Genomic DNA, 24,271 nt, shown 5'->3' on the forward strand with positions numbered 1-24,271 from the left:
CATGTTGATTATTCCTGATCAAACTTTGCCTCTCCAAGTGGAGATAGATTCTCTCCTCCAGAACTTTCTACAATAGTTTCCCTACCACTGATGTGAGACTCACTGGTCTGTAGCTCCATGGCTTATCTCTTCAACCCTTTGTAAATGTGGATTCACATTAGCTGTTCTCCAGTCCTCTGGCACCTCCCTCATGGCCAGAGAGGAATTAAAAATTTGGATCAGAACCCCTGCAATATCCTCCCTCGCCTCCCACAGCAGTCTGGGACACAATTCATCGGGACATAATAATAATAATAATAACAAGTAGGCTTACATTAACACTGCAATGAAGTTACTGTGAAAATCCCTTAGTTGCCACATTCCGGCGCCTGTTCAGGTACATAGAGGGAGAATTCAGAATGTCCAATTCACCTAACAGCATGTTTTTCGGGACTTGTGCGAGGAAACCGGAGCACCCGGAGGAATCCCACGCAGATACGGGGAGAACGTGCCGCACAGACAGTGACCCAAGCCGGGGATCGAACCTGGGATCCTGGCGCTGTGAAGCAACAGAGCTACCCATTGTGCCACCGTGCTGCCCTGGAGATTTGTCTGCCTTTAAGCCTGCCAGCACCTCCAATACCTTATCACTCTCTCTGCAATTTGCTCAAGAACCTCACAGTCTGTCTCCCTGAGTTCCATACCTACATCTTCATTCTTTTGGGTGAAGACAGATGTGAAGTATTCATTCAACACCCTACCAACGTTCTCTGGCTCCACCCACAGATGGGCCCTACTCTTTCCCTAGTTATCCTCTTCCCATTGACATACTTATGGAATATCTTGGCATTTCCCTACTTTTACCAGCCAATGCTTTCTCATATCCCTCTGTGCTCTCCTAATTGTTTTCTAAAGTCCATCCTGCACTTTTTGTACTCCACGAATGCCTTTGCTGGCTTGCTCCCCTTGTACTTGCTAAAAGCCTCTCTTTTCCTGCTCATTGTATCCTGAATATCTCTGGTCACCCATGGTTCTCTGGAATTGTTACTCCTTCCTATCACCCTAGAGGGAACATTGGATTGGATTTGATTATTGTCACGTGTACCGAAAGTATTTTTACAGTGAAAAGTATTTTTCTGTGAGCAGCTCATTAAGTACATGGGAAGAAAAGGGAATAAAAGAAAATACATAATAGGGCAACACAAGGTAGACAATGTAACTACATAAGCACCGGCATCGGATGAAGCATACAGGGTGTCGTGTTAATGAGGTCAGTCCATAAGAGGGTCATTTAGGAGTCTGGTAACAGGGGGCAAGAAGCTGTTTTTAAGTCTGTTTGTGCGTGTTCTCAGACTTTTGTATCTCCTGCCCGATGGAAGATGTTGGAAGAGTGAGTAAGCCGGGTGGGCGGGGTCTTTGATTATGCTGCCTGCTTCCCCAGGCAGACATTTTGACCTGTACTCTCCCATTTCCTTTTTGAATGCTCCGCACTACTCTTCTGTAGATTTCCCCACCAGTAACTCTTCCCAGTCTACCGTGACTAGATCCTGCATATTTCACTAAAATCAGCTCTGCCCCAATCCAAAACTTTTTTTGTAACTTGTCTATTTATCTGACCATAACAAGCTTAAATTGTACTTCATTCCCCATAATTAGGTCCAGCACTGAACTGTCCCTTGTTGGACCCTTTACATATTAACTTAAAATGTTCTCCTGTAAACGTTTTAAGAAATCCACTCCATCTAAGCCCTTATCGCTATGACTATCCCAATTAATGTTGGAAAAGTTGAAATCACCTAATATAATTACTCTGTTGTCATTATTTTTATACACCTCCGCAAATTACGCACATATTTGCTCCTCAATTTCCTGCTGAATATCTGGGGGTCTATAATAAACACCTTTTTTATTCCTAAACTCTACCCACAAAGCTTCATTTGATACCCCCTCCAGGCTATCATCTCTCCTTACTGCAGTAACTGACCCTTAACTAATAATGCAATGCCTCCCCCTCTTTTACCCCCTCCTCTGTTTCACCTGAAGATTCTATATCCCGGGATGTTGAGCTGCCAATCCTGCCCTTCCCTCAACCACGTCTCTATGATGGCTACTATATCACAATTCCACATGTCAATTCTCGCCCTTAACTCATTCGTTTTACCTGTCATACAATTGGCATTAAAGTCGAGGCCATCCAACCTTGCCTTACTCCCTTGAAACTTAATACAGCTGTACCCCTTGTAGTGATCTTTACTTGGGTATATACAGAAAGGGCTGATGGGTAATGGAAAGACCACTAGGGGGAGCACTGGCGTGTATAAAAGGGGAAGCAAGCAGCACTCTGGGCTGTTGGGTGAATTAGACGTGAGGAGAACAGAGGCAGAGATTTAGCTCAGGGCTGCTACTGTGGTCAGGCCTAGTTGTAGTGTATAGAAAAGTTGTAACCTTTCTACTAGTACAGTTCTTAAAGTAAGAACTCACGCAGTTATTTAAGTTGTGTTGCTCAATAAACCTTCTGTAAAACTTCAAGCCTTCTCCCAAAGCCTCTCCTGTAACTGAGTTGAGTAGCACAGATTACCTGCCTTACAGGTAACAAAACATGATACCAGATTGGCTTTAATCGGACAGTACTAGATAGATTAGGTTAGAGGCCAGAAAGAACCAAAACAAGCAGCAAAAGTAACAGGCCGGCCACTCGACTGTGGAAGACTTTGCAGCATTTTGATTCCAAACAACCTATCGAAGCGATGGACCACACGCCACTTCCAGAGTGCTGAAAACTACCGGTAATTTAAATAGTAACTAAAAAATGTATAAACAGCAGCTTCAAATATACATGGCGGCTACTGCCTTAAATGCAGCCCCCGACGAGAGAAAGATTGGGATATTACTCTCAACGGCAGGCCGGCAAGTTGTAGACATTTATAACTCTTTTACGTATGGTGACAATGAAGATAAAACCAGCTTTCAAGTGATAATGGCAAAATTTGATGAACACTGTAAATCACAATCAAATGAAATCATGAAACGATTTAACCTGCGCAACAGATACCAAAAAAACGGGGAGACTATCTCTAATTTTATCATAGATCTCCGACTGCTAGCACAAGGTTGTAACTATGCTGATGTAACAGACTCCATCATCAGGGATAAATTAATCTATGGTCAGATGAAAATCTAAGGGAATCATTAATGCAGCAAAATGATTTAACTTTAAAAACTACTATAGCAAAATGCTTACAACAAGAACAGAAAAAACAGCAGTGATGTGTTGAGTGCTCTGGATCCATGGAACACATACAGGCCACCAACACGTAAAATAGTACAACACTATTTTATTAAGTTAGAAACTGTTGAACATACTTTCACTGTGGGTTAACACGATGTTAGATTAAACTAAAGACCTACGCCTGTCCTAACCAGTCTATGCACTCAGCACATGGTGAAGATCTGTGCTGTAAGCTGTAAGCTCTGTCCTTGTAGGAGGCTGCATCCCGAATGAGCGGGAACTCTGATGCCCCCTGTCTTTATAGTGCGTGTGCTCTAACTAGTGATTGGCTGCGGTGTTGTGTGTGTTGATTGGTCTTGCTGTGTGTCCATCAGTGTGTGTGTCTGCACCATGATATACTGGTGTATATTATGACATCCCCACTTTTATAAAAAAATGTATGTGTGTGGCAATAAATAATGTGTGGTGAGAATGTTCCTAACTACGTGTGGGGTGCGAAGACATATTTACAGGACTGCGTACATGAGAACTAAGCTATTTACATGGGAAGGTACCTGGTGCAGAGAAGCAGTATGCAACAAGAATAACGAGATCAACACTATATACAAACCAGGGAAACGATCAAACAAAGCAACAAAACAATTCAGAGAGTCTATAAATTCGAGAAGTTCATAAATCTAGTCTCTGAGGTGGGCGACGAATTCTGGTTGACCGCCTCAAGGGTGGGTCGAGAGCCGCCGGTCCAGGAGCGGGCTGGACTGTGTCAAAGTCAGGGGGATGCAGAGCGACAGAGAGCTCTGCAAAGTCCGGGGCAGGGCCAACAGGAGGGCGAGGTGACACTGGAGGATCACGTGGCAAGCGTGGAACGAGACGAAGGGCGCGTCAATTGCGGCGCAGAATAGAGCCATCCGGTAGACGAACAAGGAACGAGCGGGGGGCCGGAACGTGGTCGAGGTCTGAGACATGGATGGACGGCACCGTCGTCCTCAGGGTGCGACTCATGAGTAACTGGGCTGGCGACAGGCCAGTGGACAGTGGGGTGGAGCAATAGGCCAGCAAGGCAAGGTAGAAATCAGACCCAACATCGGCAGCCTTGCATAGGAGCCGTTTGACGATATGTACTCCCTTCTCTGCTTTGCCGTTGGATTGGGGGTACAGGGGCTGGACGTCACATGGGCAAAATTGTACCGCCTGGCAAAGCTGGACCATTCTTGGCTGGCGAAGCAGGGGCCATTGTCCGACATAACCGTGAGCGGGATGCCGTGTCGAGCAAAGGTTTCTTTACATGCACGAATGACTGCAGACGAGGTAAGGTCGTGCAACTGTATAACCACCGGGTAATTCGAAAAGTAGTCCACGATCAGGACATAGTCTCTACCCAGCGCGTGGAACAGGTCGATGCCCACCTTGGTCCATGGTGACGTGACCAACTCATGGGCCTGCAGGGTCTCACATGGTTGGGCCGGCTGGAAGCGCTGACAAGTGGGGCAGTTGAGCACTGTGTTGGCTATGTCCTCATTAATGCCGGGCCAGTACACTGCCTCTCGGGCCCGTCGGCGGCACTTTTCCACACCAAGGTGGCCCTCGTGTAGTTGTTCCAGGACAAGCTGGCGCATGCTATGCGGGATGACAATGCGGTCCAGTTTTAGAAGAACTCCGTCTACTACTGCCAGATCATCTCTGACATTAAAGAATTGAGGGCATTGGCCCTTGAGCCACCCATCCATTAGGTGGCGCATGACACGTTGTAGCAAGGGGTCAGCCGCCGTCTCGCGGTGAATTTGGACGAGGCGTTCATCCGAGGCAGGCAGATTGGAGGCCGCGAATGCCACATGGACGTCAATCTGGCAGACATGTCCCACTGGGTCACATGGAGTGTTGACTGCTCTGGAGGGAGCATCAGCAATGATGAGGTCCTTGCCTGGGATGTATATCAGCTGGAAGTCGTATCGCCGGAGCTTGAGAAGAATACGCTGGAGGCGAGGCGTCATGTCGTTCAAGACTTTCTGTATTATATTGACCAGCTGGCGATGGTCGGTCTCGACGGTGAATTGAGGAAGTCCGTAGACATAATTGTGAAACTTAACAACACCGGTCAGAAGGCCCAGGCACTCCTTTTCTATCTGCGCGTAGCGCTGCTCCGTGGGGGTCATCGCACGTGACGCATATGCAACGGGGGCCGATGATGAGACCTCATCACGTTGAAGGAGCACCGCCCCAATGCCGGATTGACTGGAATCGGTCAAAATTTTGGTCTCCTTTGCTGGATCAAAGAAAGCTAAAACCGGTGCAGTGGTCAGTTTTGCCTTGAGTTCTCTCCATTCGCGCTCGTGGGCAGGGAGCCATTGGAAGTCTGTCGTCTTCCTGACCAGGTTCCTGAGAGCTGTTGTATGAGAGGCGAGGTTAGGGATGAATTTCCCTAAAAATTTGACCATGCCCAGAAATCGGAGGACCGCCTTCTTGTCCTCTGGTATTTTCATAGCTGTGATGGCAGCTACCTTGTCTGCATCCGGCTGCACACCCAATTGGGAGATGTGGTTCCCGAGGAACTTAAGTTCTGTCTGACCAAAAGTGCATTTGGCCCTGTTGAGGCGGAGGCCATGCTCATGTATACGTCTGAATACACGCTGGAGGTGACTAACATGGGTGGTGGACCAAATGATTATCTCATCGACATAGACGCGAACACCTTCAATACCTTCCATCATTTGTTCCGTACGAAGTCTTACAACACCAGGTTAAAGTCCAACAGGTTTGTTTCGATGTCACTAGCTTTCGGAGCGCTGCTCCTTCCTCAGGTGAATGCAGAGGTCTGTTCCAGAAACACATATATAGACAAATTCAAAGATGCCAAACAATGCTAGGAATGCGAGCATTAGCAGGTGATTAAATCTTTACAGATCCAGAGATGGGGTAACCCCAGGTTAAAGAGGTGTGAATTGTATCAAGCCAGGACAGTTGGTAGGATTTTGCAGGCCAGATGGTGGGGGATGAATGTAATGCGACATGAATCCCAGGTCCCGGTTGAGGCCGCACTCATGTGTGCGGAACTTGGCTATAAGTTTCTGCTCGGCGATTCTGCGTTGTCGCGGGTCCTGAAGGCCGCCTTGGAGAACGCTTACCCGGAGATCAGAGGCTGAATGCCCTTGACTGCTGAAGTGTTCCCCGACTGGAAGGGAACATTCCTGCCTGGTGATTGTTGCACGATGTCCGTTCAACCAGGCAGGAATGTTCCCTTCCAGTCGGGGAACACTTCAGCAGTCAAGGGCATTCAGCCTCTGATCTCCGGGTAAGCGTTCTCCAAGGCGGCCTTCAGGACCCGCGACAACGCAGAATCGCCGAGCAGAAACTTATAGCCAAGTTCCGCACACATGAGTGCGGCCTCAACCGGGACCTGGGATTCATGTTGCATTACATTCATCCCCCACCATCTGGCCTGCAAAATCCTCCCAACTGTCCTGGCTTGATACAATTCACACCTCTTTAACCTGGGGTTACCCCATCTCTGGATCTGTAAAGATTTAATCACCTGCTAATGCTCGCATTCCTAGCATTGTTCGGCATCTTTGAATTTGTCTATATATGTGTTTCTGGAACAGACCTCTGCATTCACCTGAGGAAGGAGCAGCACTCCGAAAGCTAGTGACATCGAAACAAACCTGTTGGACTTTAACCTGGTGTTGTAAGACTTCATACTGTGCTTACCCCAGTCCAACGCCGGCATCTCCACATCATCATTTGTTCCATAATCCTATGGAACACTTCTGATGCAGAGATGATCCCAAACGGCATCCTGTTGTAACAATATCTTCCAAAGTGGGTGTTAAATGTGCAGAGTTTCCTGCTGGATTCATCGAGCTGGATTTGCCAGAATCCTTTTGAGGCGTCAAGTTTGGTAAAGAGCTTGGCGCAAGCCATCAATGATGGTGAAGATAATGTGAGCTCTTCGCGCTTGGAAATTGGATAGTGCTCTCTCATAATATTGCGATTTAGATCCTTGGGATCAATGCAAATTCTCAATTCGCCGGAGGCTTTTTCACAAATACCATGGAACTGACCCAGACGGTCGGTTCTGTGACTTTGGAAATCACTCCTTAATTCTGGAGGTCCTGCAGCTGCTGCTTGAGGCGGTCCTTAAGGGGTGCTGGGAACTGCGAGTGCGTGCACAACAGGCGTGGCATTCGGTTTTAATAAAATCTTGTAGGTGTACGGGAGCGTGCCCATGCCCTCGAAGACTTTGTGGTACTGGTTGATAATGGCGTCGGGTTGCGCCCTGAAGTCAGTGTCCTGAAAGGCAGACGTGTCAGCAGGAGAGAGAGAGTGAACTCTCTGAACTAGGTTCAACAGCGTGCATGCCTGCGCGCCAAGCAGGGAGGCTTTCGAGGAGCCCACGATTTCAAAGGGAAGGATGGCTTTGCGTGACCTGTGCGTCACTTCGAGCTGACACGAGCCGCTGGCAGCAATGGCATTGCCATTATAATCTAATAGCTGGCAGGCTGATGGCAGGATGGCTGGTTTGACACAAAGGCTTTGGAGGTCAGACCGCGCAATGAGATTGGCGGAGGCACCGGTGTCCAGGTGGAATCGTATTTGGGACCGGTTGACCGTAAGGGTGGCACACCACTCATCGTCCGGATCGATAGAGGCTGGATTCTTTGCTTCGGGGATACCCTGTTTTTTGTAATGATACCAACTCGAAAAGGCGCCTTCGGGTCCTCGGTGTCAATATCGGGTAGCAGGTCCGAATCGGGCTCGGTGACCGTGGGTTGAATGGCCCGGACATTCCTGCGGGGCTGGCTGGAGCGACGAGAGTTGGCAGGCTGAGCTGATCTGCATAAAGCAGCATAGTGGCCATGTTTGCCACATCGCAGGCATCGTTGGGATTTGGCAGGACATTGCCGCTTTAAGTGGGCGGAGCCACAGTTGCCGCACGTTGTAGCGTCAGTACGTTCACTGCACCACCGCACATGCGCGGTGCGGTCGTACGTGGTGCGCGCTTGCGCAGTACGTTCGTCGACGTCGCGGTCCCCTCGTTCGGTGTGCACAAGCGCGGGAGTCCGCGAAAAGCGGGCAAAATGGCCGCCCTCATCCAGGCTGAGGCCCTGGAGTTGCTCGATTGCTTGGACCCGTTCTGCCTCGTGGGGACCTTGCCACGCCGTTTCAGCCGCTTGGATGTGGGAATACCGACTAGTGACGTGTTCGTGTAGCACGCAGGTCTCGATGGCAATCGCTAGGGTGAGCTGCTTTACCTTGAGGAGCTGCTGGCGTAGGGCGTCCGACTGAACACCGAAAATGATCTGGTCGCGTATCATGGAGTCGGAGGTGGGCCTGTAATTACAGGACTGCGCAAGGATGCGGAGGTGGGTGAGAAAGGACTGGAAAGGTTCATCCTTACCCTGAAAGCGCTGTTGGAATACCTAGCGCTCAAAACTTTCATTCACCTCGATGTCGCAGTGACTGTCAAACTTAAGGAGGACTGTCTTGAATTTTGATTTATCTTCACCATCAGCAAAGGTGAGAGAACTGAAAATGTGGATGGCATGTTCCCCGGCCGTGGATAGGAAGAGAGCGATCTTCCTTGTGTCTGAGGCAGCTTCCCAGTCTGTGGCTTTAAGGTAGAGCTGGAAGCATTGTTTGACTATCTTCCAGTTGGCCCCGAGGTTACCGGTGATGCGGAGTGGCGGCGGCGGGCGGACGCTGTCCATTTTGCAGGATGGCTGTATGCTGGTGGAAGGCAGATCACTTGCAGGTAGGTCTAAGAAGTTCTAACATCCCTCAACTCCTGGTATCATGATGTGTTGGGTGCTCTGGATCTGTGGAACACATACAAGCCACCAACACTTAAAATAGTGCAACACTATTTTATTAAGTTAGAAACTGTTGAACATACTTTCTCTGTGGGTTAACACAATATTAGATTAAACTAAAGACCTATGTCTGTCCGAACCAGTCTATGCACTCAGCACATGGTGAAGATCTGTGCTGTAAGCTCTGTCCTTCTGAGAGGCTGCATCCCGAATGAGCGGGAAAACTGATGCCCGCTGTCTTTATAGTGAGTGTGCTCTAACTGGTGATTGGCTGCAATGTTGTGTGTGTTGATTGGTCTTGCTGTGTGTCCATCAGTGTGTGTGTCTGCACTATGATATACTGGTGTATATTATGACAAGCAGTACCTGCAGCTTCTTGAAAAAAAACATGGAGAAAGTACTCCACGAGGTGGAATATGTAAAAATGGTGGCCTCTCCTCACAGACCTTCTTTTTCGGCCACTGGCGCCCATTACAGCCTGTCTGCGCATGCGCGCAGTCAGGAGAAACGCGATCATGCAACATCCCAGTATGTAAAGTACAGACCCCAGCCAGAAGAGCGAGTCGCGCATGCACGATCGCTGCCGACGCGTGACGTCACGGACGTCATGACGTGCTATCGCTGTGGCACCGCCCACTTAAAAGGGAAATGTCCTGCACTAGGAAAAAGATGTTTAAAGTACTCCAAGATCAATCATTTTCATAGAATTTACAGTGCAGAAGGAGGCCATTCGGCCCATCGAGTCTGAACCGGCCCTTACAAAGAGCACCCTACTGAAGCCCACGTATCTACCCTATCCCCGTAACCCAGTAATCCCCACTTAACATTTTTTGGACACTAAGGGCAATTTCACATGGTCAATCCACCTGACCTGCACATCTTTGGACTGTGGGAGGAAACCGGAGCACCCGGAGGAAACCCATGCAGACACGGGGAGAACGTACAAACTCCGCACAGACAGTGACCCAAGCCGGGAATCGAACCTGGGACCCTGGAGCTGTGAAGCAACTGTGCTAACCACTGTGCTACCGTGCTTGCCTCCCAGTGTCAGTCCACAGCCAAATATTACTCTCCAATGCAAAGACACGGAAACGTCAAGGTTCGCACAGTAGATGCAATGGACATTCAGACACGCAAAGAAAACTTTTCCGACCATGAAGAGTTCCACGCCTGGGAGAACACATACGACGTTTGAATCATAAATGCCACAGAGTGTAGCCATCTGGGATGTCACTTCCAGAATACAAAATGGATGATCGCAATGATTGTAGGGAACTATGGACAATGTTAGGAAAGCAAGCAGGCACAGAGCCTGTATGCATATTGAAGAGACAGCTCCCAGACGGAACTGAAACTGTAGGGCAATTAACATATTGATGGCCCATCTCTGGGAACAAAGGAAAGACACTCAAGTAACCGATCTAGCTCCAGACATCGCGGCGTCAGTTCCCCAAACCGAAAGCATAAACAAAGCAAGGCCACGGCCACATAGGACCTGCCCAGCCATCAGGGCACCCACCACTTTATCGGTCAAGATCAATACGAGTGATCAAGATACGGCCCAATTGATTGGGGCCAAGTTCAAGGCCCGCCCAAAAGCACGCCCAGCTCCTTCGGGTACAAGAAGAAGGTCCCGAGAGTGAATCGCTCTCTTGAAATTGGCTCTGAAAGCGGAGAGACCCTTCCACCAGCTGCACCAGAAGCAAGTAAGTCCAAGGTCAACGCTCGCTACCAGACGAATGACCTTAGCTGTTCTCCTGTCCCACTTCGAACCCAGCAGCCTCAGATCCGAACAACGGCCATTGTTCCTTTGACTGAGTGGGCACCCGAAGCTAAGTATAGGCTTTAGCACCAGAGATAGTTTAGTTTGTAGTATTTTGTGTATGAGTAGATATTACTGTGTGTGTAAATAAATAGTATTGAGTTTGAACTAACTAACTGGTGTATTGGCTCTTTGATCAGTATTCGGGTTTGAACCTTGTGGCGGTATCGAGAGATACCTGGCGACTCTAAAGCAAACATAATTAGGATTAAGGAAGGCGACCATATTGACCTCCATATTCATAACCAGAGAAACAGAACAACAAGAGGAACCGCACGAGCTGACCGCACAGCCTCAATACGTGCATACCATTGACTCCACAAGCGAATGGAGTGCCATAGTGCAAGTGAACAACTCCCCAATTACATTCAAGCTCGACACGGGAGCATCCGCGAACTTGATGACAAGCTAAGATCTCGCATCCATCCCAGGGACACACGAGATGATACCTGCTGCATGCAAGTTAACAGACTACAATGGCAACCAGATCACCTCGAGGGGATCATGCCACCTTCAAGTAGTTAATAAGAAAGTCACGAAAGGACTACGTTTTGAGATCGTGGATGGCAAAAGAACGTCACTGTTAGGTGCTCAAGCCTGCAAGGATTTGCAGCTAACACAAAGGATTTTCATGAACACGGTTGACTCAGCACAACTGGCCGATGCCATCCAGCTGCTTCTCAGTGAGTATCCTGACGTCTTTTGTGGCATGGGTACGTTACCCTACAAGTACAAAATCCTGCTCAAAGACGATGCAACACCGGTCATTCATGCACCAAAGAGGGTACCAGCTCCATTGCGGGACAAGCTAAAAGCAGAACTCCAACGCCTCCAATCTCAAGGCATCATATCACAGGTCACACAGCCGACTGACTGGGTCAGCTCGTTGGTGTGTGCCAAGAAGCCGTCCGGTGAACTCAGAATCTGTTTAGATCCCAAAGACTTGAACAAAAACATTCGCAGGGAGCACTACCCCATCCCCAAGCGAGAGGAGATAACGAGCGAAATGGCGAAGGCTCGCATATTCACCAAACCTGATGCCTCGCAAGGCTTCTGGCAGATGCAGCTTGATGATTCCAGCCGACTGCTGTGTACCTTCAACACACCGTTTGGACGATGCTGCTATAATTGTACGCCTTTCGGGATTATCTCTGCATCCAAAATATTTCACAGAATTATGGAGCAGATAATGGAGGGCATTGAAGGCGTCCATGTACATGTTGACAACACCATAATATGGTCAACGACAGAGGAAGACCACATTGCTCGGTTAAAACAAGTCTTCCGAAGAATCCACCAATTTGGGCTGAAGCTCAACCAAGCAAAGTGCACCTTCGCACGCTCATCTCTGACCTTCCTGGGTGACAGGATATCAGAGCACGGGGTGAAGCTGGACACTGAGAAGATCGCGGCAATTCAGAACATGCAGCGGCCACGTGACAAGATTGCGGTGCTCAGGTTTCTTGGATTCATCAACTTCCGAGGCAAGTTCATACCGAACTTATCAGCACGGACGACGGGGTTACGACAAGTGATGAGGAAGGACACGGAGTTTGCCTGGACTCCACGCCACCAAGTAGAGTGGGTGGATCTAAAGTGGATGGCAGCTCCAACGCTGGCATTCTTTGACCCGGCAAAACCCACAAAGATCTCTACCGACGCCAGTCAACGTGGAATTGGTGCGGTGCTACTTCAACAGAATGACCAGTCAGACTGGGTCCCAGTGGCTTACGCTTCTCGAGTGATGACCGCCACGGAGTGCAGGTATGCACAGATAGAGAAGGAGTGTCTGGGCTTGATCACGGGTATAACAAAATTCCACCACTATGCGTATGGTCTTCCCACATTTCTAGTGGAGACTGATCATAGGCCACTGGTCAACATTATCAACAAAGATCTCAATGACATGATGCCGCGCCTACAACGCATGATGATGAAGTTGCGGAGGTATGACTTCATGCTGGTCTACACTCCTGGGAAGGACCTAATAATAGCTGACACCTTATCCTGAGCCTTTGATGCTAACAGTACACCTCCGGCATTCATTAACGATGTAGAAGCTCATGCACAGTTGTGCAGAGAGACACTCCCGGCAACAGATGAGAGGCTGCAGCAAATTTGTCAGGCGACACGAGAAGATGCGACCCTGCTTCAGGTCATGCGCAACCTTTAGCACGGCTGGCCAAGAGGGCGGTGTCCACAGTTCCAAAACGTCAAAACTGAACTGTCCGTGGTGGATGGCATCGTACTGCGAAATGACAGAATCGTCATTCCTCTGGCGCTCCGGGCGGACATGCTCCGCAGGATTCATGAGGGGCACCTTGGTGTCGAGAAGTGCAAAAGAAGAGCACGGCAATCCGTGTACTGGCCTGGGAAAAACAAGGACATAAGAAACATGGTGCTCACATGGCACACGTGCCCAAAACATCGATTGGCACAATGCAAGGAGCCACTCCAGCACTATGAGATGGCTACGTCACTGTGGGACAAAGTTGGCATCGACTTGTTTCATTCCATGGGTCGACACTATGTTCTTCTCACAGATTATTACTCCAACTTTCCGGAGGTAATGAAACTCCCAGATCTCACATCGGCGTCAGTTATCAAAGCCTGCAAGGAAACTTTCTCGAGGCATGGCATCCCACAGATGGTCATGTCTGACAATGGTCCTTGCTTTGCAAGCTGGGAGTGGTTGGAATTCTCAAAAAAAATACAACTTCAAGCACGTGACGTCAAGTCCACACTTTCCTCAATCGAATGGTAGGGTGGAGAAAGGTGTCCACATTATTAAGCAACCGATCAGCAAGGTCACTGACTCGAATTCTGACATACACTTGGCTCTATTGTCATATCGTTCATTGCCTTGAGCTCTGGGCTGTCACCGGCTCAAATGCTTTTCAATCGAGATGTGAGGACAGCGCTACCGGCTTTATACTTCGCCAATCCAGATCACTCGCCAGTCCTGGACAAGATGCGTCACCAACGTCACGGACAAAAGCAGCACTATGCCCTGCATGCGAAAGTGCTGCTTCTGTTAGCGATCAACGACATGGTTAGATTGCGACAACCTGGTGGAGGTTGGTCTAACATGACAATGGTGCTCCGCCAAGTATCGCCACGATCGTACGTTGTGAAGTCTGATGATGGAATACTGTTTCGACACAATCGGCGGGAGCTGCTGAAGGTTCCACCTCATCAATCTGTATTTCCGACGTTAGATCTGCAGGATGCTATCATGCGACATCCCGGGACACCAGCAGTTGGTGCCCAAATGGACATTAAAACCTCTGGGTCTCCAGGCCCACTCAGGAGGTCTACCCGAATCAGACGTTCACCCAACCGTCTGAACTTGTGAACATGAACTGATACAATCATTGCTCTGTTCTGTATCGTGTTTTCGGGATCCTTAAGGGGAGGGGGAGCAGCCCCAAGTCGTGGTCCACATAGGTACCAACAACATAGGTAGGAAAAGGGATAGGGATGTAAGGCAGGAATTCAGGGAGCTAGGGTGGAAACTTAGATCTAGGACAAACAGAGTTATTATCTCTAGGTTGTTACCCGTGCCACGTGCGAGAGAGACGAGGAATAGGGAGAGAGAGGAGTTGAACACGTGGCTACAGGGATGGTGCAGGAGGGAGCTTTTCAGATTTCTGGATAATTGGGACTCATTCTGGGCTCGGTGGGACCTCTACAAACGGGATGGTCGACACCTGGACCAGAGGGGTACCAATATCCTGGGGGGGGAATTTGCTAATGCTCTTCGGGAGGGTTTAAACTAGTTCAGCAGGGGCTTGGGAACCTGAATTGTAGCTCCAGTATACAGGAGGTTGAGGGTAGTGAGGTCACGAGTAAGGTTTCAAAGTTGCAGGAGTGTACCGGCAGGCAAGAAGGTGGTTTAAAGTGTGTCTACTTCAATGCCAGGAGCATCCGGAATAAGGTGGGTGAACTTGTGGCATGGGTTGGTACATGGGACTAGGATGTTGTTGCCATTTCGGAGACATGGATAGAGCAGGGAGCAGGTTTGTTGCAGGTGCCGGGGTTTAGATATTTCAGTAAGCTCAGGGAAGGTGGTAAAAGAGGGGGAGGGGTGGCATTGTTAGTCAAGGACAGTATTACAGTGGCAGAAAGGGTGTTTGATGAGGACACGTCTACTGAGGTAATATGGGCTGAGGTTAGAAACAGGAAAGGAGAAGTCACCCTGTTAGGGGTTTTCTATAGGCCTCCGAAAAGTTCCAGAGATGTAGAGGAAAGGATTGCAAAGATGCTTCTGGATAGGAGCGAAAGCAACAGGGTAGTTATTATGGGGGACTTTAACTTTCCAAATATTGGCTTCTGGTTGAGACGATGCGGAGCTAAGCCGCACATTTCGGCAGCTCCCGCTATCACAGACTTTTGGGCTCTCCAGAGGAGCCCCAACGGAAATGTTTTGATTGAATCCCGTGTGGGAAGGTGAAGTAAGGTCCCCCTTACGTTGTATGGCAGGGATTAGCGGTGGAGCATCGGAGAAAGAGGCTTTGGAGCAGCGGCAAAAACGAGGGGGAAAAAACAAGATGGCGGAGGGCGGAGATCGAGCAGCATGGGGCCGGACCAGCAGGAGTTCCTCAGGTGCTGTGTGGAGGAGCTTAAAAAGGAGGTGCTGGCGCCAATGCTGTTGGCAATCGAGGGGCTGAAGGAGACCCAGAAGGCCCACGCGGTGGAGCTCCGTGAAGTGAGGGATAAAACTAATGAGAACGAGGACGAGATCCTGGGCCTGGCGGTAAAGATGGAGGCGCACGAGGTGGTGCACAGGAGGTGGCCGAGAGACTCGAGGTCCTGGAGAACAGGTCGAGGAGGAAGAATCTCCGGATTCTGGGTCTCCCCGAAGGAGTGGAGGGAGCTGATGCCGGGGCGTACGTGAGCACGATGCTCCATTCGCTGATGGGTGCGGAGGTCTCTCCGAGCCCCCTGGAGCTGGAAGGGGCTCACCGGGTCCTGGCGAGGAGACCCAAGGCTGATGAGCCACCAAGGGCGATAGTGGCGAAGTTCCATCACTTCGCGGACAAAGAAAGTGTCCTGAGATGGGCCAAGAAGGTGCGGAGCAGTAGATGGGAGAATGCGGTGTTCCAGGTCTACCAGGACTGGAGTGCGGAGGTGGCGAAGAGGAGAGCTGGCTTCAACCGGGCCAAGGCGGTGCTGCACAAAAAAAGAGTCAGGTTCGGAATGCTGCAGCCTGCGCAACTGTGGGTCACTTATCAGAACCGACACCACTATTTCAAAACGCCAGAAGAGGCTTGGACCTTTATCCAAACGGAAAAATTGGACTCGAACTGAGGGGCTGTGGTTGTGGGGGGGGGGGATGTTGACTGTATACGGGGTTGTAAATATGGGTAAAGAATGTTTCATGGGTGGGATGATGGATGGGGATGTGGGAAGAGTTCTTGTTAAATTTTTTTTTTCCTGTTGACGAGATAGTGGGAAATGTGGGCGTCGGTGCTGGAGGGAGGTGAGACTCGGGGATGGGGGAACTGGGACAAGGCCGCAACAGGAGCTGGGCCACAGGGGGCGGGGCTGGCTCAGGAGAGCGCGGGCTTTTTCCCGCGCTAGGGAGGGTGGGGGGGATGGAGGAAGGTAAGGAGGAGAAGAGATTCCCACACGGGGGAGATCAACGGGAAGGCGGGGGAAGCCGGGGTCAGCAGAAGTCAACTGACTCACGGAAGTAGTATAGGGGGAGAAAAAGAGCTAGACACGGATCTAGCGGGGAGGGAAGGGGGGGAGAGGGGGGGCAATAGGGTTGCTGCTGAACTGGCCGAGGGGGAACTGAAAATGGAAGAGGTGGTCGGGGCGGGGGTTCCCCGTCTGGGGGACTGGAGGGTGCGGGAGGCGCGGGCACGGGACTGGCCTAAGATAGGAGATGGCTAGTCGGCCAGGGGGTGGGGGGGGGTAGTAGCCCCGGGTAGCCCCCCAATCCGGCTGATCACGTGGAATGTGAGAGGCCTAAGTGGGCCGGTTAAAGGGCCCGAGTGTTCGCGCACCAAAAGGGACTGAAGGCAGACGTGGTCATGCTTCAGGAGACACATCTGAAGGTGGCAGATCAGGTCAGGTTAAGGAAGGGATGGGTAGGACAGGTGTTCCATTCGGGGCTGGATGCGAAGAACAGAGGGGTGGCAATACTGGTGGGGAAGCGGGTGTCGTTTGAGGCCAAGAACATAGTAGCGGACAATGGAGGCCGATACGTGATGGTGAGCGGTAGGTTGCAGGGGATGGAGGTGGTACTGGTGAATGTATACACCCCGAACTGGGACGATGCTGGATTCATGAAACGGATGTTGGCCCGTATTCCAGACTTGGAGGTAGGGAGCTTGATAATGGGTGGGGATTTCAACACGGTGTTGGACCCAGCATTAGATCGTTCCAGATCTAGGACGGGGAAGAGGCCAGCTGCGGCCAAGGTGCTTAGGGGGTTTATGGATCAGATGGGGGGAGTAGATCCGTGGAGATTTGCCAGACCTTTGGCCAGAGAATTTTCTTTTTTCTCCCACGTACATAAGGCCTACTCGGGGATAGATTTTTTTGTTTTGGGCAGGGCATTGATCCCGAAAGTGGAGGGAACGGAGTATTCGGCCATCACCATTTCAGACCACGCCCCGCATTGGGTGGAGCTGGAGCTGGGGGAGGAGAGGGACCAACGCGCGTTGTGGCGGTTGGATGTGGGACTGCAGACGAGGAAGTGTGTGGGAGGGTGCGGGGGTGCATCGAAAGGTACCTGGAGGCCAACGACAACGGGGAGGTGCAGGTGGGAGTAGTATGGGAGGCGCTGAAGGCGGTGGTCAGGGGAGAGTTAATCTCCATCAGGGCTCATAGGGTGAAGAGAGAGGGCAGGGAAAGGGAGATGTTAGTGGGGGAGATTTTAAGGGTGGACAGGAGATATGCAGAGGCCCCTGATGAGGGACTACTCAGGGAGAGACAAAGTCTCCAGATGGAGTTTGACCTGTTGACCACGGGGAAGGCAGAGGCACAGTGGAGGAAGGCACAGGGGGCGATATATGAATATGGGGAGAAGGCGAGTCAGATGCTGGCACGTTAGCTCCGTAAGAGGATGGCAGCGAGGGAAATAGGTGGAGTCAAGGATGGCAGGGGAACTACGGTGCGGAGTGCGGTGAAAGTGAATGAGGCATTTAAGGCCTTTTACGAGGAGCTGTATAGGTCCCAGCCCCCAGGGGGAAAAGAGGGGATGCGATGATTCTTGGACCAACTGGGGTTCCCGAGGGTGGAGGAGCAGGAGGTGGCTGGTTTGGGGGCGCCCATTGGGGTGGAGGAGCTGGTTAAAGGACTGGGGAGCATGCAGGCGGGGAAGGCCCCGGGGCCGGATGGGTTCCCGGTGGAGTTTTATAGGAAGTATGTAGACCTGTTAGCCCCGTTGCTGGTAAGGACCTTCAATGAAGCAAGGGAGGGGGGGACCCTGCCCCCGACAATGTCGGAGGCGAAGATCTCTTTGATCTTGAAGCGGGATAAAGACCCACTGCAATGCGGGTCGTATAGACTGATCTCGCTCCTCAACGTAGATGCTAAGTTGCTGGCAAAAATGTTGGCTACGAGGATTGAGGACTGTGTCCCGGGGGTGATTCACAAGGACCAGATGGGATTCGTAAAGGGTAGGCAGCTAAATACCAATGTGCGAAGGCTCCTAAATGTGACAATGATGCCATCGGTGGAGGGAGAGGCGGAGATAGTGGCAGCTATGGACGCGGAGAAGGCCTTTGACCGAGTGGAGTGGGAGTATCTCTGGGAAGTGTTGAGGAGGTTTGAGTTCGGGGGAGCGTTTATTAGTTGGGTTAAGCTCCTGTACAGAGCCCCGGTGGCGAGTGTGGTCACGAACCGGCGGAGGTCCGAGTATTTCCGGTTGTACCGAGGGACGAGGCAGGGGTGCCCCCTGTCCCCTCTGCTGCTTGCATTAGCAATTGAACCTTTGGCCATGGCGTTAAGGGAGTCGGGGAAATGGAAGGGGGTGGTTCGAGGGGGAGAGGAACATCGAGTGTCGCTGTACGCAGACGATCTGTTGCTGTATGTGGCGGATCCAGTGGAGGGGATGGTTGAGGTCATGCAGATCCTAAGGGAGTTTGGAGACTTCTCGGGCTATAAGCTCAATGTGGGAAAGAGTGAGCTCTTTGTGGTGCAGCCGGGGGATCAGGGAAGAGGGATAGACGACCTACCGTTGAGGAGGTTGGAAAGGAGCTTTCGATACTTGGGGATTCAGGTAGCTAGGAGCTGGGGGGCACTGCACAATCTTAATTTGACGCGGCTGGTGGAACAGATGGAGGAGGACTTTAAAAGGTGGGACATGTTGCCACTCTCGTTGGCGGGCAGGGTACAGTCGATTAAAATGGTGGTTCTCCCGAGGTTTCTTCTTGTATTCCAATGCCTCCCAATTGTGATTACCAAGGCCTTCTTTAAGAGGGTAAGCAGGAGAATTATGGGATTTATGTGGGCGAGCAAGACCCCGAGGGTAAGGAGGGGGTTCCTGGAGCGTAGCAGAGATAGAGGAGGGTTGGCGTTGCCGAATCTGGGTGGCTACTACTGGGTAGCCAACGTGGCAATGATCCATAAGTGGGTGATGGATGGAGAGGGGGCGGCGTGGAAGAGGTTGGAGATGGCGTCCTGCAAAGGAACAAGCCTGGGGGCGCCGGTGACGGCACCGCTGCCGCTCTCGCCGGCAAGGTACACCATGAGTTAAAGATCTGGGGGCAGTGGAGACGACATAGGGGAGCGATGGGAGCCTCGGTGTGGTCCCCGATCAGGGATAACCAGTGGTTTGTCCCAGGAAGGATGGACGGGGGGTTTCAGAGATTGCATCGGGCAGGGATTAGAAGAATGGGGGACCTGTTCATCGACGGGACGTTTGCGAGCTTAGGGGCGCTGGAGGAGAAATTTGGACTACCCCTGGGAAATGCCTTCAGGTACATGCAAGTGAGGGCGTTTGTGAGGCGGCAGGTGAGGGAATTCCCGCTGCTCCCGGCACAGGGGATTCAAGACAGGGTGATTTTGGGCGTATGGGTCGGGGAGGGCAAGGTGTCGGCGATATACCAGGAGATGAAAGAAGAGGGGGAGCCTTTGGTAGAGGAGCTGAAAGGTAAATGGGGAGAGGAGATTGAGGAGGGACTGTGGGCTGATGCCCTAAGTAGGGTGAATTCCTCTTCCTCGTGTGCCAGGCTTAGCCTGATACAGTTTAAGGTAGTTCACAGAGCGCATATGACAGGGGTGAGGCTGAGTAGGTTCTTTGGGGTGGAGGACAGATGTGGGAGGTGCTCAGGAAGTCCAGCGAACCATGTCCATATGTTTTGGTCATGCCCGGCACAGGAAGGGTTCTGGAAGGGAGTTGCGGGAACAGTATCTAAGGTGGTGAAAGTCCGGGTCAAGCCAGGCTGGGGGCTAGCAATATTCGGAGTAGTGGACGAACCGGGAGTGCAGGAGGCGAAAGAGGCCGGCATTCTGGCCTTAGCGTCCCTAGTAGCCCGGTGAAGGATCTTGCTAATGAGGAAAGAGGCGAAGCCCCCCAATGTGGAGGCCTGGATAAATGATATGGCAGGGTTTATCAAGTTGGAGAGGATTAAGTTTGCCTTGAGGGGGTCTGCGCAGGGGTTCTAAAGGCGGTGGCAACCGTTCCTAGACTATCTCGCGGAGCGTTAGATGAAGGTCGGACAGCAGCAGCAGCAACCCGGGGGGGAGGAGGGGGGAAGGGGGGGGAGATCTTTCTTGGTGGGGGGGGGGGGCGGAGGAGGGAGGGAGGGGGAAGGGGGGCCATTCTGGGGGGCATTTGAGCAAGAAAATACATGAATGATCCGGGAAACTGATATGTACGGGAGGAATCCAATGTAGAAAGTTCTGTATCATATTGACTTGCCATGTTCATGTCTTTCTTTTGTGTTACGGGGCGGGGGGGGGGGGGGGGGGGGTTGCTTTGTATGGTTGAAAATTTTGTTAAAAATTCTTAATAAACATATTAAAACATTTTTTATTCCAAATATTGACTGGAAAAGCTATAGTTTGAGTACTTTAGATGGGTCCGTTTTTGTCCAATGTGTGCAGGAGGGTTTCCTGACACAGTATGTAGATAGGCCAACGAGAGGCGAGGCCATTTGGGAATTGGTACTGGGTAATGAACCAGGACAGGTGTTAGATTTGGAGGTAGGTGAGCACTTTGAGGATAGTGACCACAATTTGATTACGTTTACTTTAGTGCTGGAAAGGGATAGGTATATACCGCAGGGCAAGAGTTATATCTGGGGGAAAGGCAATTATGATGCGATGAGGCAAGACTTAGGATGCATCGGATGGAGAGGAAAACTGCAGGGGATGGGCACAATGGAAATGTGGAGCTTGTTCAAGGCTACTGCGTGTCCTTGATAAGTATGTACCTGTCAGGCAGGGAGGAAGTGGTCGAGCAAGGGAACCGTGGTTTACTAAAGCAGTTGAAACACTTGTCAAGAGGAAGAAGGAGGCTTACGTAAAGATGAGACATGAAGGTTCAGTTAGAGAGTTACAAGTTAGCTAGGAAGGACCTAAAGAGAGAGCTAAGAAGAGCCAGGGGGAGACATGAGAAGTCTTTGGCAGGTAGGATCAAGGATAACCCTAAAGCTTTCTATAGATATGTCAGGAATAAAAGAATGACTAGGGTAAGAGTAGGGCCAGTCAAGGACAGTAGTGGGAAGTTGTGCTTGGAGTCCGAGGAGATAGGAGAGGTGCTAAATGAATATTTTTCGTCAGTATTCATACAGGAAAAAGATAATGTTGTTGAGGAGAATACTGAGATTCAGGCTACTAGACCAGAAGGGCTTGAGGTTCTTAAGGAGGAGGTGTTAGCAATTCTGGAAATGTGAAAATAGATAAGTCCCCTGGGCCGGATGGGATTTAACCTAGGATTCTCTGGGAAGCTAGGGAGGGGATTGCTGAGCCTTTGGCTTTGATCTTTAAGTCATCTTTGTCTACAGGAATAGTGCCAGAAGATTGTGAGGATAGCAAATGTTGTCCCCTTGTTCAAGAAGGGAAGTAGAGACAACCCCGGTAACTATATACCAGTGAGCCTTACTTCTGTTGTGGGCAAAATCTTGGAAAGGTTTATAAGAGATAGGATGTATAATCATCTGGAAAGGAATAATTTGATTAGAGATATTCAACACGGTTTTGTGAAGCGTAGGTCGTGCCTCACAAACCTTATTGAGTTCTTTGAGAAGGTGACCAAACAGGTGGATGAGGATAAAGCAGTTGATGTGGTGTATATGGATTTCAGTAAAGCGTTTGATAAGGTTCCCCACGATAGGCTACTGCAGAAAATACGGAGGCATGGGATTCAGGGTGATTTAGCAGTTTGGATTAGAAATTGGCTAGCTGGAAGAAGACAAAGGGTGGTGGTTGATGGGAAATGTTCAGACTGGAGTCCAGTTACTAGTGGTGTACCACAAGGATCTGTTTTGGGGCCACTGCTGTTTGTCATTTTTATAAATGACCTGGAGGAAGGCATAGAAGGATGGGTGAGTAAATTTGCAGATGACACTAAAATCGGTGGAGTTGTGGACAGTGCGGAAGGATGTTACATGTTACAGAGGGACATAGATAAGCTGCAGCGCTGGGCTGAGAGGTGGCAAATGGAGTTTAATGCAGAAAAGTGAGATGATTCATTTTGGAAGGAATAACAGGAAGACAGAGTACTGGGCTAATGGTAAGATTCTTGGCAGTGTGGATGAGCAGAGAGATCTCGGTGTCCATGTACATCGATCCCTGAAAGTTGTCACCCAGGTTGAGAGGGTTGTTAAGAAGGCGTACGGTGTGTTAGCTTTTATTGGTAGAGGGATTGAGTTTCGGAGCCATGAGGTCATGTTGCAGCTGTACAAAACTCTGGTGCGGCTGCATTTGGAATATTGCGTGCAATTCTGGTCGCCGCATTATAGGAAGGGTGTGGAAGCATTGGAAAGGGTGCAGAGGAGATTTACCAGAATGTTGCCTGGTATGGAGGGAAGATCTTATGAGGAAAGGCTGAGGGACTTGAGGCTGTTTTCATTAGAGAGAAGAAGGTTAAGAGGTGACTTAATTGAGGCATACAAGATGATCAGAGGATTGGATAGGGTGGACAGTGAGAGCCTTTTTCCTCAGATGGTGATGTCTCGCACGAGGGGACATAGCTTTAAATTGAGGGGAGATAGATATAGGACAGATGTCAGAGGTAGGTTCTTTACTCAGAGAGTAGTAAGGGCGTGGAATGCCCTGCCTGCAACAGTAGTGGACTCGCCAACACTAAGGGCATTCAAATGGTCATTGGATAGACATATGGATGATAAGGGAATAGTATAGATGGGCTTTAGAGTGGTTTCATAGGTCGGCGCAACATCGAGGGCCGAAGGGCCTGTACTGCGCTGTAATGTTCTATGTTCTATGTACTTGTGCATGCAACCAACTGTGTTTGATTTTTTTTTTAGTTACAGCTCTGCAACTATGAAAAAAAAAGTGAAAAAGGGGGATGTAGTGATCTTCACTTGGGTATGTACAGAAGGGGCTGATGGGTAATGGAAAGACCACTAGGGGGAGCACTGGTGTGTATAAAAGGGGAAGCAAGCAGCCTTCTGGGCTGTTGGGTGGATCAGACCGTGAGGAGAACAAAGGCAGAGATTTAGCTCAGGGCTGCTAGTGTGGTCAGGCCTAGTTGTAGTGTATAGAAAAGTTGTAACCTTTCTACTAGTACAGTTCTTAAAGTAAGAACTCACGCAGTCATTTAAGTTGCGTTGCTCAATAAACCTTCTGTAAAACCTCTGGACGACTTTGAGCCTTCTTCCAAAGCCTCTACTGTAACTGAAGTGAGTAGCACAGATTACCTGCCTTACAGGTAAGAAAACACCCCTCTGACTTGATTGCTTTTCTGTCTTAATCTGTGTCCTTATTCTGCTAACAGTCTGTGTCCCCCTCCCCCTGCCGAATAAGTTTAAACTCCTCCCAACAGCACTAGCAAACCCAGCGGTAAGGATGCTAGTCCCCCTCTGATTAAGATGTAGACCGTCCCACTTGTACATGTTCCACCTTCCCCAGAAACAGTTCCAGTGATCCTGGAACATAAAACCCACCCTCCTGCACCAACTCTTAAGTCATGCATTCATCTGCACTGTTCTCGCTAGCATGTGGCACTGGGAGTAATCCAAAGATTACAATCCGAGAGGCCCTGCTTTTTAGTCTAGCTCCCTGAATTCTTGATGCAAGACCTCAACCGTCTTTCTATTTCTATCTACGTCATTGGCACCAACATGTACCATGATCTCTGCCTTATCATCCTCTCCCTTCAGGATGCCCTGCAGCCGTTGAGTGACATCGCGGACTCTGACACCAGACAGGCAGCACATCATCCTGGAGTCACGTTGACGGCAACAGTCGAGCTTACCTGTTCCCCTGACGACAGAATCCCCTATTACTATTGCT

The sequence above is a fragment of the Scyliorhinus torazame genome, chromosome 12 (genome assembly GCF_047496885.1).
Source record: "Scyliorhinus torazame isolate Kashiwa2021f chromosome 12, sScyTor2.1, whole genome shotgun sequence".
Lineage (NCBI taxonomy): Eukaryota > Metazoa > Chordata > Chondrichthyes > Carcharhiniformes > Scyliorhinidae > Scyliorhinus > Scyliorhinus torazame.